The sequence below is a fragment of the Pseudophryne corroboree genome, chromosome 3 (genome assembly GCF_028390025.1).
Source record: "Pseudophryne corroboree isolate aPseCor3 chromosome 3, aPseCor3.hap2, whole genome shotgun sequence".
In the NCBI taxonomy this organism is placed as follows: domain Eukaryota; kingdom Metazoa; phylum Chordata; class Amphibia; order Anura; family Myobatrachidae; genus Pseudophryne; species Pseudophryne corroboree.
In genome coordinates this window covers 169,024,255-169,041,603 of record NC_086446.1, presented here as the reverse complement: position 1 = coordinate 169,041,603, position 17,349 = coordinate 169,024,255, and the positions used below count along the sequence as shown (strand labels likewise).

General features: G+C 45.2%; 1 pseudogene; it reads left to right on the top strand.

Annotated features, from left to right (window-relative positions):
• The first annotated feature begins 1,743 nt into the window (after nucleotides 1-1,743).
• On the top strand, nucleotides 1,744-1,862 carry LOC134892749 (5S ribosomal RNA; annotated as a pseudogene).
• Nucleotides 1,863-17,349: the final 15,487 nt, after the last annotated feature.

The following is a 17,349-nucleotide window of genomic DNA, read 5'->3' as shown; positions in this document are numbered from 1 at the left end:
TCTAACTCTCTCTGCACGTTATATTTCTTGGCTTCCTGTGCGTTCTGCCATGACAATCCAGCTCCTTCATGTGACAGGTGTGCCAAGCAGCAGAGGTTGCAGCAACTTACAGTGATCCCTGCAGCAGCTGTGTTTACTGACACATTAGCCCGGACGCCTTCCCTGGTAATCCAGTCAACATGGTCCTAGAGAAATAAGGAATGAAGGGAGTCCAATAGGTAACTACTGGCTTGCCAAGTACATGTCATGGGTTGCTAATTTTATTATATATATATATATATATATATATATATATATATATATATATATATATATATATATATATATATATGTAGTGTAGAAATTGGTGGCACTCAGGCAGACTTGGTGAATGCAGAAAAAAAATTCTTTATTTGCCTACATGTTTCGGGGAAAAGCACCCCGTCCTCAGGGCTAAACAACAATGAGAAGTACACATACAACACTTAAATACACCACAGGAAAAGACATTAGTGCAGGGATTGTACTCACCCGTCCTCACGGCGCCGCCGCCCGTCCGCACATGCTGCACACTTTCGTGTCGCTGGGCAATGACGTCACGGTTGCGCCGCGGGGCAGGGAGGTCGTCATGGGAACAGCAATCAGTTACAGGCTTGCCTGAAGCCTGTGTAAGAAAACGTGCAAGACATATGAAAAGCAATATGAGACAACACATATAAAATACCAAGTAATATAAAACAACACATTTAAAATACATAAAGATCATCATTTAAGAGGGGACCCTGACAATACTTAATTGTAACCACAACCTCGTCTCAAATATTAATACTCAGGAGTTCTGATATATCAACCTTCTATCTAGAGGGGAACAGGACATACTCATTAATAATTAACCATTTGCTGTTAGTTGTTAACTATTAACAGCCCCCCCCACCAGTAACATATAGGAATAACTTTATAGGTTATATGGGTCTAAAGAAAACACTGTAGTCCCAGGTTTTCATTAAGACCACCAGGGGACAGAGTTCCTAACCTAAAGATCCAACGGGATTCCTTCTGTAGAAGTAGTCTATCCCTATTGCCACCCCTCAATGATATGGGGTATGATCAATAAGGATAGCACGGATGCTGGCCACCCCATGTTTAGCTGACAAACAGTGACGTGCAAATGGCTGATCACTTATGCCCTTTTCAAATGCTTTTTTAATAGCACTCCTGTGGAGTGCCATCCTTTCTCTAAACTGTCGTATGGTCTTGCCCACGTAAGCAAGACCACATGGACAAGTAAGTAAATAAATTACGTGAGTAGTAGTACAAGTAAGGCGGTGTCTGATGGATATTTTCTGACCATTATGTGGATGATTAAAAGTGGTACCTGTTTGTAAAGTGTTACAAGTAGCACATCCAAGACACCTATAGCATCCCATCTTAGGTCTTGGAAAATGGGCTTGGTCACATTTAGCCATATTGGTGACATCAAGGCGAACTACATGGTCGCCTATATTAGTGCCCCTGGTATGACTAGGTAATAGTCTAGTATTGGATAGACTACTCAAAGCTGTTTCTGTTTGTATAACAGGCCACAGTTGTTTTGCCTTACTCACTGTTCGTTTTGAATTCGTGGTGTATCTACTCACCCATGGTAACCTATCTGCTGTGACTTTCTGGTTGGATCTGGGGATCAGTAATTGCTGCCTGGGTATACGGAGAACTGCCTCCTTAGACTTTTCAAGATCCCTAATAGGATACCCCCTCTGCGCAAATCTAAGTAGCCACACCACACTGGATACGCCCAATCTCATCTGATCTTGGAAGCTAAGCAGTGTTGGGCCTGGTTAGTACTTGGATGGGAGACCACCTGGGAATATAAGGTGCTGTAGATATTTTTATACTGCCAACACCGTTCTGTTGATGCATTCCATTTTCAAAAACGTATTCATTTATGAACCAGTAGTTAGAAGTAGAAAATTTCTAATAGAGGACACCATTAGGGCTCTTGATGAAATGCTACTTAGATTTGCGCAGAGGGGGTATCCTATTAGGGATCTTGAAAAGTCTAAGGAGGCAGTTCTCTGTATACCCAGGCAGCAATTACTGATCCCCTGATCCAACCAGAAAGTCACAGCAGATAGGTTACCATTGGTGAGTAGATACACCACGAATTCAAAACGAACAGTGAGTAAGGCAAAACAACTGTGGCCTGTTATACAAACAGAAACAGCTTTGAGTAGTCTATCCAATACTAGACTATTACCTAGTCATACCAGGGGCACTAATATAGGCGACCATGTAGTTCGCCTTGATGTCACCAATATGGCTAAATGTGACCAAGCCCATTTTCTAAGACCTAAGATGGGATGCTATAGGTGTCTTGGATGTGCTACTTGTAACACTTTACAAACAGGTACCACTTTTAATCATCCACATAATGGTCAGAAAATATCCATCAGACACCGCCTTACTTGTACTACTACTCACGTAATTTATTTACTTACTTGTCCATGTGGTCTTGCTTACGTGGGCAAGACCATACGACAGTTTAGAGAAAGGATGGCACTCCACAGGAGTGCTATTAAAAAAGCATTTGAAAAGGGCATAAGTGATCAGCCATTTGCACGTCACTGTTTGTCAGCTAAACATGGGGTGGCCAGCATCCGTGCTATCCTTATTGATCATACCCCCATATCATTGAGGGGTGGCAATAGGGATAGACTACTTCTACAGAAGGAATCCTGTTGGATCTTTAGGTTAGGAACTCTGTCCCCTGGTGGTCTTAATGAAAACCTGGGACTACAGTGTTTTCTTTAGACCCATATAACCTATAAAGTTATTCCTATATGTTACTGGTGGGGGGGGCTGTTAATAGTTAACAACTAACAGCAAATGGTTAATTATTAATGAGTATGTCCTGTTCCCCTCTAGATAGAAGGTTGATATATCAGAACTCCTGAGTATTAATATTTGAGACGAGGTTGTGGTTACAATTAAGTATTGTCAGGGTCCCCTCTTAAATGATGATCTTTATGTATTTTAAATGTGTTGTTTTATATTACTTGGTATTTTATATGTGTTGTCTCATATTGCTTTTCATATGTCTTGCACGTTTTCTTACACAGGCTTCAGGCAAGCCTGTAACTGATTGCTGTTCCCATGACGACCTCCCTGCCCCGCGGCGCAACCGTGACGTCATTGCCCAGCGACACGGAAGTGTGCAGCATGTGCGGACGGGCGGCGGCGCCGTGAGGACAGGTGAGTACAATCCCTGCACTAATGTCTTTTCCTGTGGTGTATTTAAGTGTTGTATGTGTACTTCTCATTGTTGTTTAGCCCTGAGGACGGGGTGCTTTTCCCCGAAACATGTAGGCAAATAAAGAAATTTTTTTCTGCATTCACCAAGTCTGCCTGAGTGCCACCAATTTCTACACTATATGCTTGTCACTTGCTGACTTGGATGGCACCGCAGCAAAGGAACTTATTTATCTTCTGGAGTGCCGGTATGACTTTGGACTATATATATATATATATATATATATATATATATATATATATATATATATATATATATATATATATATATATATATATATATATATATATATAGTGTGTGTATGTATGTGTGTGTATATATATATATATATATATATATATAGTGTGTGTGTGTATGTATGTGTGTATATATATATATATATATATATATATATTTCTCTAACGTCCTAGTGGATGCTGGGGACTCCGAAAGGACCATGGGGAATAGCGGCTCCGCAGGAGACTGGGCACAAAAGTAAAAAGCTTTAGGACTACCTGGTGTGCACTGGCTCCTCCCCCTATGACCCTCCTCCAAGCCTCAGTTAGATTTTTGTGCCCGAACGAGACGGGTGCAGGCTAAGGGGCTCTCCTGAGCTGCTTAGTGGAAAAGTTTAAAGTAGGTTTTTTATTTTCAGTGAGACCTGCTGGCAACAGGCTCACTGCATCGAGGGACTAAGGGGAGAGAAGCGAACTCACCTGCGTGCAGAGTGGATTGGGCTTCTTAGGCTACTGGACATTAGCTCCAGAGGGACGATCACAGGCCCAGCCATGGATGGGTCCCGGAGCCGCGCCGCCGGCCCCCTTACAGAGCCAGAAGACTGAAGAGGTCCGGAAAATCGGCGGCAGAAGACGTCCTGTCTTCTATAAGGTAGCGCGCAGCACCGCAGCTGTGCGCCATTGCTCTCATGCACACTTCACACTCCGGTCACTGAGGGTGCAGGGCGCTGGGGGGGGCGCCCTGAGACGCAATAAAACACCTTTTTGTTGGCAAAAAATACATCACATATAGCTCCTGGGCTATATGGATGCATTTAACCCCTGCCAAATTTCCATAGAAAAGCGGGAGAAAGGCCGCCGTGAAGGGGGCGGAGCCTATCTCCTCAGCACACTGGCGCCATTTTTCCTCACAGCTCCGTTGGAGGAAGGCTCCCTGACTCTCCCCTGCAGTCCTGCACTACAGAAACAGGGTAAAACAAAGAGAGGGGGGCACTAAATTGGCATAGAAATATATACAGCAGCTATATTAGGGAAAAACACTTATATAAGGTTATCCCTGTATATATATAGCGCTCTGGTGTGTGCTGGCAAACTCTCCCTCTGTCTCCCCAAAGGGCTAGTGGGGTCCTGTCCTCTATCAGAGCATTCCCTGTGTGTGTGCTGTGTGTCGGTACGTTGTGTCGACATGTATGAGGAGGAAAATGGTGTGGAGGCGGAGCAATTGCCTGTGTTAGTGATGTCACCCCCTAGGGAGTCGACACCTGACTGGATGGTCTTATGGAAAGATTTACGTGATAGTGTCAGCACTTTACACAAGACTGTTGACGACATGAGACAGCCGGCAAATCAGTTAATACCTGTACAGGCGTCTCAAACACCGTCAGGGGCTATAAAGCGCCCGTTACCTCAGGTCGATACAGACACGGACACTGACTCCAGTGTCGACGGTGAGAAAACAAACGTATTTTCCAGTAGGGCCACACGTTACATGATCACGGCAATGAAGGAGGTTTTGAACATTTCTGATACTACAAGTACCACAAAAAAGGGTATTATGTGGGGTGTGAAAAAACTACCCGTAGTTTTTCCCGAATCAGATGAATTGAATGAGGTGTGTGATGAAGCGTGGGTTTCCCCCGATAAGAAACTGCTAATTTCTAAAAAATTATTGGCATTATACCCTTTCCCGCCAGAGGTTAGGGCGCGTTGGGAAACACCCCCTAGAGTGGATAAGGCGCTCACACGCTTATCAAAACAAGTGGCGTTACCGTCTCCTGATACGGCCGCCCTAAAGGAACCAGCTGATAGAAAGCTGGAAAATATCCTTAAGAGTATATACACACATACTGGTATTATACTACGACCAGCAATCGCCTCAGCCTGGATGTGCAGTGCTGGGGTGGCTTGGTCGGATTCCCTGACTGAAAATATTGATACCCTGGACAGGGACAATATATTATTGACTATAGAGCATTTAAAGGATGCATTCCTATATATGCGAGATGCACAGAGAGACATTTGCACTCTGGCATCAAGAGTAAGTGCGATGTCCATTTCTGCCAGAAGAGGATTATGGACGCGACAGTGGTCAGGGGATGCGGATTCCAAACGGCATATGGAAGTATTGCCGTATAAAGGGGAGGAGTTATTTGGGGGCGGTCTATCGGACCTGGTGGCCACGGCAACGGCTGGAAAATCCACCTTTTTACCCCAAGTCACCTCGCAGCAGAAAAAGATACCGTCTTTTCAGGCTCAGTCCTTTCGTCCCCATAAGGGCAAGCGGGCAAAAGGCCACTCATATCTGCCCCGGGGCAGAGGAAGGGGAAAAAGACTGCAACAGACAGCATCTTCCCACGAACAGAAGCCCTCCCCCGCTTCTGCCAAGTCCTCAGCATGACGCTGGGGCCTTACAAGCGGACTCAGGCACGGTGGGGGCCCGTCTCAAGATTTTCAGCGCGCAGTGGGCTCACTCGCAAGTGGACCCCTGGATCCTGCAGGTAGTATCTCATGGGTACAAATTGGAATTCGAGACGTCTCCCCCTCGCCGGTTCCTGAAGTCTGCTTTACCAACGTCTACCCCCGACAGGGAGGCGGTATTGGAAGCCATTCACAAGCTGTATTCCCAGCAAGTGATAATCAAGGTACCCCTCCTACAACAGGGAAAGGGGTATTACTCCACGCTGTTTGTGGTACCGAAGCCGGACGGCTCGGTGAGACCCATTTTAAATCTGAAAGCCTTGAACACTTACATAAAAAGGTTCAAGTTCAAGATGGAGTCACTCAGAGCAGTGATAGCGAACCTGGAAGAAGGGGACTACATGGTGTCTCTGGACATCAAGGATGCTTACCTCCTTGTCTTAATTTGCCCTTCTCACCAAGGGTACCTCAGGTTTGTGGTACAGAACTGTCACTATCAGTTTCAGACGCTGCCGTTTGGATTGTCCACGGCACCCCGGGTCTTTACCAAGGTAATGGCCGAAATGATGATTCTTCTTCGAAGAAAAGGCGTCTTAATTATCCCTTACTTGGACGATCTCCTGATAAGGGCAAGGTCCAGATAACAGTTAGAGGTCGGAGTAGCACTATCTCAAATAGTACTACGACAGCACGGATGGATTCTAAATATTCCAAAATCGCAGCTGATTCCGACGACGCGTCTGCTGTTCCTAGGGATGATTCTGGACACAGTAAAGAAAAAGGTGTTTCTCCCGGAAGAGAAAGCCAAGGAGTTATCCGACCTAGTCAGGAAGCTCCTAAGACCAGGCCAGGTGTCAGTGCATCAGTGCACAAGGGTCCTGGGAAAGATGGTGGCTTCTTACGAAGCGATTCCATTCGGCAGATTCCACGCAAGAACTTTTCAGTTGGATCTGCTAGACAAATGGTCCGGATCGCATCTTCAAATGCATCAGCGGATAACCCTGTCTCCAAGGACAAGGGTGTCTCTCCTGTGGTGGTTACAGAGTGCTCATCTCCTAGAGGGCCGCAGATTCGGCATTCAGGATTGGGTCCTGGTGACCACGGATGCCAGCCTGAGAGGCTGGGGAGCAGTCACACAGGGAAAAAAATTTCCAGGGCTTGTGGTCAAGCATGGAAACGTCACTTCACAGAAATATCCTGGAACTAAGGGCCATTTACAATGCCCTAAGTCAGGCAAGGCCTCTGCTTCAGGGTCAGCCAGTATTGATCCAGTCGGACAACATCACGGCAGTCGCCCACGTAAACAGACAGGGCGGCACAAGAAGCAGGAGGGCAATGACGGAAGTGGCAAGGATTCTTCGCTGGGCGGAAAATCATGTGATAGCACTGTCAGCAGTGTTCATTCCGGGAGTGGACAACTGGGAAGCAGACTTCCTCAGCAGACACGATCTCCACCCGGGGGAGTGGGGACTTCACCCAGAAGTCTTCCACATGATTGTAAACCGTTGGGAAAAACCAAAGGTGGACATGATGGCGTCTCGTCTCAACAAAAAACTGGACAGATATTGCTCCAGGTCAAGGGACCCTCAGGCAATAGCTGTGGACGCTCTGGTAACACCGTGGGTGTACCGGTCAGTGTATGTGTTCCCTCCTCTTCTTCTCATACCAAAAGTACTGAGAATCATAAGAAGGAGAGGAGTAAAGACTATACTCGTGGCTCCGGATTGGCCAAGAAGGACTTGGTACCCGGAAATTCAAGAGATGCTCACGGAAGAACCGTGGCCTCTACCTCTAAGACAGGACCTGCTCCAGCAGGGACCATGTCTGTTCCAAGACTTACCGCGGCTGCGTTTGACGGCATGGCGGTTGAACGCCGGATCCTGAAGGAAAAAGGCATTCCGGATTAAGTAATCCCTACCCTGATCAAAGCCAGGAAGGATGTAACCGTACAACATTATCACCGTTTTTGGCGTAAATATGTTGCGTGGTGCGAGGCCAGGAAGGCCCCTACAGAGGAATTTCAACTGGGTCGATTCCTGCATTTCCTGCAAACAGGACTGTCTATGGGCCTCAAATTAGGGTCCATTAAGGTTCAAATTTCGGCCCTGTCGATATTCTTCCAAAAAGAACTAGCTTCTGTTCCTGAAGTTCAGACGTTTGTCAAGGGAGTACTGCATATACAGCCTCCTTTTGTGCCTCCAGTGGCACCTTGGGATCTCAATGTAGTTTTGGGATTCCTAAAATCACATTGGTTTGAACCACTCACCACTGTGGACTTGAAATATCTCACATGGAAAGTGGTGATGCTGTTAGCCCTGGCTTCAGCCAGGCGTGTATCAGAATTGGCGGCTTTATCCTATAAAAGCCCGTACCTAATTTTTCATACGGACAGGGCAGAATTGAGGACTCGTCCTCAATTTCTACCTAAGGTGGTTTCAGCATTTCACTTAAACCAACCTATTGTGGTGCCTGCGGCTACTAGGGACTTGGAGGATTCCAAGTTGCTGGACGTAGTCAGGGCCCTGAAAATATATGTTTCCACGACGGCTGGAGTCAGAAAATCTGACTCGCTGTTTATCCTGTATGCACCCAACAAGCTGGGTGCTCCTGCTTCTAAGCAGACGATTGCTCGTTGGATTTGTAGTACAATTCAGCTTGCACATTCTGTGGCAGGCCTGCCACAGCCAAAATCTGTAAAAGCCCATTCCACAAGGAAAGTGGGCTCATCTTGGGCGGCTGCCCGAGGGGTCTCGGCTTTACAACTTTGCCAAGCAGCTACTTGGTCAGGGGCAAACACGTTTGCTAAATTCTACAAATTTGATACCCTGGCTGAGGAGGACCTGGAGTTCTCTCATTCGGTGCTGCAGAGTCATCTGCACTCTCCCGCCCGTTTGGGAGCTTTGGTATAATCCCCATGGTCCTTTCGGAGTCCTCAGCATCCACTAGGACGTTAGAGAAAATAAGAATTTACTTACCGATAATTCTATTTCTCATAGTCCGTAGTGGATGCTGGGCGCCCATCCCAAGTGCGGATTGTCTGCATTACTTGTACATAGTTATTGTTACAAAAATCGGGTTTTTGTTGTTGTGAGCCATCTTTTCAGAGGCTCTTTCTGTTATCATACTGTTAACTGGGTTCAGATCACAAGTTGTACGGTGTGATTGGTGTGGCTGGTATGAGTCTTACCCGGGATTCAAGATCCTTCCTTATTGTGTACGCTCGTCCGGGCACAGTATCTTAACTGAGGCTTGGAGAAGGGTCATAGGGGGAGGAGCCAGTGCACACCAGGTAGTCCTAAAGCTTTTTACTTTTGTGCCCAGTCTCCTGCGGAGCCGCTATTCCCCATGGTCCTTTCGGAGTCCCCAGCATCCACTACGGACTATGAGAAATAGAATTATCGGTAAGTAAATTCTTATATATATATATATATATATATATATATATATATATATATATATATATATATATATATATATATATATATATATATATATAGTACCTTGGCGAGCGGTTTGCAGGCTTCCGTCCAATTCACTAACTAAACCCCCATCATTTATTTATTGATGTTGTGAGGATAAGTGAGCTTGCTATGGTGAGTGCTGAATTTTCTGTTTGTATATATTTAAGTAGGTGGCCATGGGCTACATGCGCCCCACCCTATGAGTGGTGAGTGCAGACATTGCACCCCGCTTCTGGGGTGGCAAGTGCTGTGGTTTTATATTTGTTTGTTTGTGTGTGTGTATATGTATGTATGTATGTAATAAATATATATATATATATATATATATATATATATATATATATATATATATATATATATATATATATACAGGTTGAGTATCCCTTATCCAAAATGCTTGGGACCAGAGGAATTTTGGATATCGGATTTTTCCGTATTTTGGAATAATTGCATACCATAATGAGATATCATGGTGATGGGACCTAAATCTAAGCACAGAATGCATTTATGTTTCATATACACCTTATACACACAGCCTGAAGGTCATTTTAGCCAATATTTTTTATAACTTTGTGCATTAAGCAAAGTGTGTATACATCCACACAATTCATTTATGTTTCATATACACCCTATGCACACAGCCTGAAGGTCATTTAATAGAATATTTTTAATAACTTTGAGTATTAAACAAAGTTTGTGTACATTGAGTCATCAAAAAACAAAGGTTTCACTATCTCAGTCTCACTCAAAAAAGTCCGTATTTCGGAATACTCCGTATTTCGGAATATTTGGATATGGGATACTCAACCTGTATGTATGTGTATATATATATATATATATATATATATATATATATATATATATATATATATATATATATATATATATATATATATATATATATATATAATATATATTTATTTCTCTTACGTCCTAGAGGATGCTGGGGACTCCGTAAGGACCATGGGGTATAGACGGGCTCCGCAGGAGACATGGGCAAATAAAAGAACTTTTCCTATGGGTGTGCACTAGCTCCTCCCTCTATGCCCCCCCTCCAGACCTCAGTTAGATTCTGTGCCCAGAGGAGAAGGGTACACTGCATAGAGCTCTCCTGAGTTTTGTTGGCAACAGGCTCCCTGCATCGTGGGACTGAGGGGAGAGAAGCAGACCTACTTAACTGATAGGCTCTTCTTCTTAGGCTACTGGACACCATTAGCTCCAGAGGGAGTCGGAACACAGGTCTCACCCTGGGGTTCGTCCCGGAGCCGCGCCGCCGTCCTCCTCACAGATGCCGGAAGATAGAAGCCGGGTGAGTATGAGAAACAAGAAGACATCTCAGGCGACAGAAGACTTCAGATCTTCATGAGGGGCCATTGCTCCCATACACAACACACAGACAGCACTGATGGGTGCAGGGCGCAGGGGGGGGCGCCCTGGGCAGCAATAAACCTTGTTTATGGGCAATAAGGTGCTATTAGGCTGCGGAGGCAGCAAATAGATCATCCCCCGCCATTTTTGGGAAAATTGAACAGGGACCGAAGCCCGCCGCTGGGGGGGGCGGAGCTTGATCCCTCAGCACTAACCAGCGCCATTTTCTCCACAGAACTGCATGAGAAACGCTGGCTCCCCGGAATCTCCCCTGCTGAACGCTTCAGAGGTTGGAAAAAAGAAAGGGGGGGCACATTGGCGCGCAGTGAGTGGGAAATTGGATATATATATATAATATAAAAGCGCTATCTGGTTTTTCCAGTGTCATTTGGGCGCTGGGTGTGTGCTGGCAACTCTCTCTCTGTCTCTCCTAAGGGCCTGGTTGGGGTTTTGTACCCTTATAGGTATATCCCTGTGTGTGTGGGGGGCCGGTACGGGCGTGTCGACATGTCTGAAGCGGAAGGCTTCTCCAAGGAGGAGGTAGAGCAGATGAGTGGTGTGTCCCCGTCGGTAGTGCCGACTCAGGAATTGATGGACATGTGGCATATGTTGAATGCAAGTGTGACATCTTTACATAAGAGGCTAGATAAGGCTGAATTCGGGGAGGTGTCAGGGGGTCAATTCTCGGATTGGACCGACTCACAGGGCCCGTCGGTGTCTCAAAAGCGTCCCTTGGCAAAAATTGTGGACACAACTACTGACACGGACTCTGATTCCAGTGTCGACTATGATGAAGCTAAATTGCACCCTAAGGTGACAGAGCATTCAGTGTATGATTATAGCAATAAGAGATGTGTTGCATATTGCTGATGAACCCTCTGTTCCTGACACAAGGGTACACATGTTTAAGGGAAAGAAACCGATAATAAACTTTCCCCCATCTCATGAACTTAATGAGTTTTTTTAAAAAGCTTGGGGGACTCCGGATAAGAGACCGCAGTTTCCCAAAAGAATTAATATGGCATACCCCTTCCCTACACAGCACAGGGTACGTTGGGAATCCCCTCCCACTGTGGACAAGGCTTTAACGCGCCTGTCAAAGAAAGTGGCGCTACCGTCTCCAGACACAGCGTCCCTCAAGGATCCTGCGGATCGCAGGCAAGAGACTACTTTAAAGTCTATTTATTCACATACTGGAGCTTTGCTAAGACCGACAATTGCGTCGGCATGGGTATGTAGCGCAATTTCAGCCTGGACAGATAACCTGTCGGCTGACCTTGATACCATGGATAGAGATACTGTTTTGTTAATTCTAGCCCATATCAAAGACGCAGTCTTGTATATGAGAGACGCTCAAAGGGACATTGGATTACTGGCTTCCAGAGCCAATGCCATGGCTATTTCAGCGAGAAGATCCTTATGGACCCGCCAGTGGACGGGTGATGCGGATTCGAAAAAGCATATGGAGGTTCTACCCTATAGGGGAGACGTGTTGTTTGGGGATGGGCTTGCGGACCTGGTTTCCACAGCTACCGCAGGTAAATCTAACTTTTTACCGTTTATTCCCCGACAGCAGAACATATCAGATGCAGTCCTTTCGGTCACAAAAGTCCAGAAGAGGTCGGGGATCCTCCTTCCTTGCCAGAGGTAAGGGTAGAGGGAAAAGAACACCTGCTTCGGCTGGTGCCCAGGAACAGAAGTCCTCCCCGGCTTCTACAAAACCCACTGCATGACGCTGGGGCTCCCCTGCGGGAGTCCGCACCGGTAGGGGCTCGTCTTCGACTCTTCAGCCAGGTCTGGGTCAGCTCAGACCTGAATCCTTGGGCGTTTGAAATAGTTTCCCAAGGCTACAAACTGGAATTCGAAGAGGTGCCCCCACGCCGATTTTTCAAGTCTGCTTTACCAGCTTCTACCCCAGACAGGGATGTAGTGTTAGCTGCAATTCAAACGCTGTGTCAACAGCAAGTAATTATCAGGGTTCCCTTGAACCAACAGGGAAGAGGGTACTATTCAACCAGGAGTCTTGTCTACACATCAACGTGTTGGAGCTAAGAGCCATATACAACGGCCTTCGACAAGCGGAGAGTCTTCTTCGCAACCTACCGGTTCTGATTCAATCAGACAATGTCACAGCAGTGGCTCATGTGAACCGCCAAGGCGGGACAAGAAGCAGAGCCGCGATGACTGAAGCAACCAGGATTCTTCGCTGGGCGGAAAATCACGTAAGCGCTCTGTCAGCTGTCTTCATTCCAGGAGTGGACAACTGGGAAGCAGACTTCCTCAGCAGACACGATCTCCATCCAGGAGAGTGGGGACTTCATCAAGAAGTCTTTGCAGTGATAACGGGTCTTTGGGGAGTTCCTCAAATAGACATAATGGCGTCACGCCTCAACAAGAAGCTTCGGAGGTATTGTGCCAGGTCCCGGGACCCTCAGGCAGTAGCAGTAGACGCCCTGGTAACGCCATGGGTGTTCCAATTGGTCTACGTGTTTCCTCCTCTTCCTCTCATCACAAAGGTGTTGAGGATCATAAGGCGAAAAAGAGTACAGACAATACTCATTGTTCCAGACTGGCCTTGAAGGGCCTGGTACTCAGATCTTCAGGAGATGCTCACAGGAGATCCCTGGCCTCTTCCTCTAAGGGAGGACCTGTTGCAGCAGGGTCCCTGCGTGTTCCAAGACTTACCGCGGTTACGTTTGACGGCATGGCGGTTGAACGCTGGATCCTAGCTGAGAAGGGGATTCCGGAGGAGGTCATCCCTACTCTAATAAAGGCTAGAAAGGAGGTGACGGTCAAACATTATCACCGTATCTGGCGAAAATGTGTCTTGTTGTTAAACCAAGAACGCCCCTACGGAAGATTTTCATTTGGGTCGTTTTCTCCACTTCCTACAGACAGGAGTGGATATGGGCCTGAAATTAGGCTCTGTTAAGGTACAGATTTCGGCCCTCTCGATATTCTTTCAAAAGGAATTGGCTTCTCTTCCTGAAGTCCAGACTTTTGTAAAGGGAGTGCTACACATCCAGCCTCCTTTTGTGCCTCCAGTGGCACCATGGGACCTGAACGTGGTGTTGCAGTTCCTAAAATCACACTGGTTTGAACCACTTAACAAGGTTGAGTTGAAATTTCTTACCTGGAAGGTGGTCATGTTGTTGGCCTTAGCATCTGCAAGGCGAGTGTCAGAATTGGCGGCCTTGTCTCACAAGAGCCCCTACTTGATTTTTCATGTTGATAGAGCGGAATTGAGGACACGCCCTCAATTTTTGCCTAAGGTGGTTTCTTCATTCCATTTGAACCAACCCATTGTGGTGCCTGTGGCCACGAGTGACTTGGAGGATTCCAGGTCCCTGGATGTAGTCAGGGCCTTGAGGATTTATGTAGCCAGGACGGCTAGAATTAGGAAAACAGAGGCTCTGTTTGTCCTGTATGCTGCCAACAAGATTGGCGCGCCTGCTTCGAAGCAGACTATTGCTCGCTGGATCTGTAACACGATTCAGCAGGCTCATTCTATGGCTGGATTGCCGTTACCGCATTCGATAAAGGCCCATTCCACTAGGAAGGTGGGCTCTTCTTGGGCGGCTGCCCGGGGCGTCTCGGCATTACAGCTTTGCCGAGCAGCAACTTGGTCGGGGTCAAACACTTTTGCTAAATTCTACAAGTTTGATAGCCTGGCTGATGAGGACCTAGCATTTGCTCAGTCGGTGCTGCAGAGTCATACGCACTCTCCCACCTGATTGGGAGCTTTGGTATAAACCCCATGGTCCTTACAGAGTCCCCAGCATCCTCTAGGACGTAAGAGAAAATAAGATTTTAAACTTACCGGTAAATCTATTTCTCCTAGTCCGTAGAGGATGCTGGGCGCCCGTCCCAGGGCGGAAACTCTGCAAGACTTGTATATAGTTGTTTTTTACATAAGGGTTAAGTTACAGTTGGAATCGGTCTTGGACCGCTACTGTTGTTTGTTCATACTGTTAACTGGTTATGTATGTTCCGGGTTACATGGTATGATTGGTGTGGGCTGGTAGGAATCTTGCCCTTGGATTTATAAAATCCTGCCCTCGTATTGTCCATCTTCTCTGGGCACAGTTCTCTAACTGAGGTCTGGAGGGGGGCCATAGAGGGAGGAGCCAGTGCACACCCATAGGAAAAGTTCTTTTAGGTGCCCATGTCTGCTGCGGAGCCCATCTATACCCCATGGTCCTTACGGAGTCCCCAGCATCCTCTACGGACTAGGAGAAATAGATTTACCAGTAGGTTTAAAATCTTATTATATATTTTATATTATACCGTGGGGCAAAAAAGTATTTGGACAGCCACCGATTATGCAAATTGACCCACTTAAAAAGATGAGAGGTCTGTAATTTTTAAGCAATTTACTTGTATATTCTTGTGGAAAATAAATATTTGGACACCTACCAAGCAGCAAGATTTTTGGCTCTGGCAGACTTGTTACTTCTTCTTTAAGAAGCTCTTCTATCCTCCACTCATTACCTGTATTAATGGCACCTGTTTGAACTGGTTATCTGTATAAAAGACACCTGTCCACACCCTCAAACAGACTGCTACTTTTCCACCATGGTCAAGACCAGAGAGCTTTCTAAGGACGCCAGGGACAAAATTGTAGAGCTCCACAAGGCTGGGATGAGCCACTCGACAATAGGCAAGCAGCTTGGTGAGAAGAGATCAACTGTTGGTGCAATTATTAAAAAATGGAAGAAATACAAGATCACTTACACTCTCTCTCGACCTGGGAGCTGCTGTTGCTGTGTTGATATTATACAATATAAGTGGAATGTGTATCTAATATAAGGACGGTATAATTACATTCAACATAAGTGATAAAATATAGATATATCCAGCCCTATTAGTGTAGGAGCAAGAGTTACAAATAAACACACATCTCTGCAAAAATAAATTTATTGATACAAATAAGAAAAGTTACAATTTATGGGGGTAATTCCAAGTTGATCGCAGCAGGAAATTTTTTATCAGTTGGGCAAAACCATGTGCACTGCAGGGGGGGCAGATTTAACATTTGAAGAGAGAGTTAGATTTGGGTGGGTTATTTTGTTTCTGTGCAGGGTAAATACTGGCTGCTTTATTTTTACACTGCAATTTAGATTGCAGATTGAACTCACCACACCCAAATCTAACTCTCTCTGCACATGTTATATCTGCCCCCCCTGCAGTGCACATGGTTTTGCCCAACTGATAAAAAATTTCCTGCTGCGATCAACTTGGAATTATCCCCTATGTGTGTTATATGATACTCTTTAGCAACATATAAGTAAAAACAATTTATGACTGCTGAATAATATTGAGTCAGCAGAATCTTAGGGTGTGTACACACGGTGAGATCCTTGCTATGCCCGATTTTCACTTGCGATTTCCCTTGAACTCCCTGGAGCCCAGATAGCACAGATTTTGCCTAACTTTTCTTGAGATCTGGACTATGTGTGCTTACGATTTTGGCTTATGTGAGATGTCATTGACATGTGAGATGAACTAGATAGTACACCGATCTAGCAAGGATTGACTTGCCTGCACAGTCTATCTTTTCTTGCGATGCCGACCTGGTGGGACCGCGCATCGGGATCGAACCGGGATCGCAAGGTAACTTTCGCCTTGCGATCTGCACTAACTTTTCTTGCGATTTTGACTATATAGTCAAAATCGAAAGAAAATATCTCACCGTGTGTACACACCCTTAGAGATAAAGTTTTCATCAGCAGCAGGGGATATTATGCCCTTATTAGAAGATAAGTCTAGCAACAGCAGTCTCTGTGGATAAAATATTTATTTTAATTCACAATTTCTTAAACTTTTTTTTCACTTTTCTAACTTTATTTTTAGATATAGGTTGAGTATCCCATATCCAAATATTCCGAAATACGGAATATTCCGAAATACGGACTTTTTTGAGTGAGATAGTGAAACCTTTGTTTTTTGATGGCTCAATGTACACAAACTTTGTTTAATACACAAAGTTATTAAAAATATTGTATTAAATGACCTTCAGGCTGTGTGTATAAGGTGTATATGAAACATAAATGAATTGTGTGAATGTAGACACACTTTGTTTAATGCACAAAGTTATAAAAAATAATAGCTAAAATGACCTTCAGGCTGTGTGTATAAGGTGTATATGTAACATAAATGTATTCTGTGCTTAGATTTAGGTCCCATCACCATGATATCTCATTATGGTATGCAATTATTCCAAAATACGGAAAAATCCCATATCCAAAATACCTCTGGTCCCAAGCATTTTGGATAAGGGAGACTCAACCCTGTATTTCATATGGCTGAAAACTTTTAAAGTTAATAATAAAATATTATTTTATACAAGTAATTGTAATAATCAGGTTCTTAGTGCACCCACGAAACAGCTTCTTTTTTCTGTGTGTTTAAATTGTCAGAATACGGTATAGTGTGACCTACAAGCAGGTTGCTATAAAATAGCGGGAATTTTCTCACAATATTAAAGATATGTTGTAAACGTGTATTATAATTGTAAAATACAGTGATATTCCCAGTTACAGCAAGATACCGTTAGCTAATAATCAGGGCCGGATCTATCCCTTTTGGCGCCCCAGGCGGG